This window comes from Leptonychotes weddellii, chromosome 4 (genome assembly GCF_054177405.1).
Source record: "Leptonychotes weddellii isolate Sample4059 chromosome 4, ASM5417740v2, whole genome shotgun sequence".
Lineage (NCBI taxonomy): Eukaryota > Metazoa > Chordata > Mammalia > Carnivora > Phocidae > Leptonychotes > Leptonychotes weddellii.
Window position 1 is genome coordinate 170,591,510 of NC_138372.1, and position 2,623 is coordinate 170,594,132.

Genomic DNA, 2,623 nt, shown 5'->3' on the forward strand with positions numbered 1-2,623 from the left:
TTTTTAAAGATTTTATTTATTTATTTGTCAGAGAGAGAGCACAAGCAGGGGGAGCGGCAGGCAGAGGGGCAGTCAGAGGGAGAAGCAGGCTCCTTGCTCAGCAAGGAGCCTGATGTGGGACTCAATCCCAGGATCCTGGGATCATGACCTGAGCCGAAGGCAGACACAACCTACTGAGCCACCCAGGCATCCCTCTTTCTTTCTTTTTTTTTTTTTTAAGATTTTATCTATTTATATTTATTTATTGGTGGGGTGGAGCAGAAAGAGAGGGGGACAGAGAATGCCAAGAAGACTCCATGTGAAGTGCAGAGCCCAATGTGGGGCTTGATTTCACGACCCTGAGATCATGACCTGAGCTGAAATCAAGAGTCAGACACTCACCTGGCTGAGCCACCCAGACACCCCCTAAGGATTTCCTACATGTCTTCTACATACCTATCTACATGCTTTCTAAATCTAAAGAATTTTACATCTTCCTTTCCAATCTGCATGCTTTTTGTGTCTTGACTTAGTGCGCTGGCTAGGACCTCTAGTATAATGTTGAACGGGATTGGTGTCCCCAATCCTAGGAGGAAAGTATTCACTCTTTTCCCATAGGCATGATTTAGCTGAGGAAGTTTCCTTTTATTCCTAGTTTTCTAAATTTGTTTGTTTTTTTATTATGACCAGATGTTGAATTTTGCCAAATGCTTTTTCTGGTTTTATTGATTTGATTGTATTTTTTAAAATAGTAAACTATTTTGATTTTTAAAATGTTAAACCAACTTTTTGTTCTTGTAATATATCCCACTTGGTCATGATATGTTATCCTTTTTATATATTACTAGATTCAATTTGGCAATAATTTTAAGGGATTTTTGAAGCTATTCATAAATAAATTGGCATGTAGTATTCTTAACTTGTTATGTCTTTGGTTTTAGAGTCAGGGTAATGCTGGCCTTATAAAATGAGTAGGGATGTGTTCCTTTCTCTTCTATTTTTAGAAAGGGCTTTTGTAGATTTGGTATTATTTCTTCCTTAAATGTTTGATGTACTTTACCAGTGAAACTATCTGGGCCTGGAGTTTCTTTTTGGGAAAGTTTTTAACTGCAAATTTAATTTCTTTACTAGATAATAGGGCTATTCAGGTTTTCTGTTTCTTCTTGAGTTCATTTTGGTAATTTGTTTCATTCAGGTAATTTGCCCATTTATCTAAGTCAAACATGGCAATTTTTTTCTAAAAAGGGCCAAATGGTAAATATTTTAGGCTTTTTAGGCCATGTGGTGTTGTAGTACAAAGCAGCCATAGACAATACATAAACAAATGAGTACTGCTAAATTCTCATAAAACTTCAGTTACAGTAACAGATGCCAGACCAGATTTGGTCTGTGGGCTCTAGTTCATTGACCCTTGACCTAAGTTGTTGAGTTTATTGTCATAAATTGTTCAGAACATTACCATTTTAATCTGTTCATGGTCTGTGAGGTCTGTAGTGATGCCGCCTTTATCATTCATGATATTGGTAATTTTGTCTTTTATTTTTTTTTAAAGATTTATTTATTTTAGAGAGAGAGAGCATGTGTGCATGAGCAGGGGTAGGGGCAGAGTGGGAGGGAAAGAATCTCAAGCAGACTCCCTGCTGAGCTGGAGCCCATTATGGGGCTTGATCTCACAACCCCGAGATTATGACCTGAGCCAAAACCCAGAATCAGACGCTCCACTGACTGAGCCATCCAGGCACCCCTGTTTTCTTTCTTGATTAGTTATCAATTTTATTGTGATTTTCAAAGGAACAGTTTTTTTTTTTTTTAAGATTTTATTTATTTGAGAGAGAGAGCGCGTGCGCACACGAGCACGAGTTGGAGGAGGGGCAGAGAGAGAAGGAGAAACAGGCTCCCCACTGAGCACGGAGCCCAATGTGGGGCTCCATCCCAGGATCCCGAGATCATGACCTGAGCCAAAGTAAGATGCTTAACTAACTGACTGAGCCACCCAGGTGCCCCTGAAAGGAACAGCTTTTAGTTTCAATATTTTCCTCTATTTGTCTGTTTTGTATTTCATCATTTTTTGTTCTTACTAGTTTTTTTTTTACTTACTTTGGGTTTAATTTTCCCCTCTTTTTCTAGCTTCTTAAGTGGAAGCTTAGGTCATTGATTTGACCTTCTTATTTAAGCAATCAAAGGTAAACATTTCCTTCTAAGCACTGCTTTAACTGTATCTCACATATTTTGACATGTATGTTTTCATTTTCATTCAGCTCAAAATATGTTATAATTTCCATTTTGATTCCTACCTTAGCCTGTAGGCTATTTAGAAGTATGCTTTTAAGCTTCCAAATATTTGGGAATTTTTCCAGATATATTTTTGTTACTGATTTCTAATGTAATTCCATTGTGGTTGGTGAACATACTCTGTTTTCATTCCTTATAAAGTTGCTGAATCTTGGATTATGTTCCAGCACATGGTCTACTCTAGTGAAATCAATTTTTTTTTAGCTTTTATTAATGGAGAATTTCAAACATCTATACAAGTAGGTACAATACAATGGTCCTCATATATTCATCATCCAACTTCAACAATTACCAACTCATGTCAGTTTTGTTTCACCTATATCTTTTATATTATTTTGAAGCAAATCTCAAA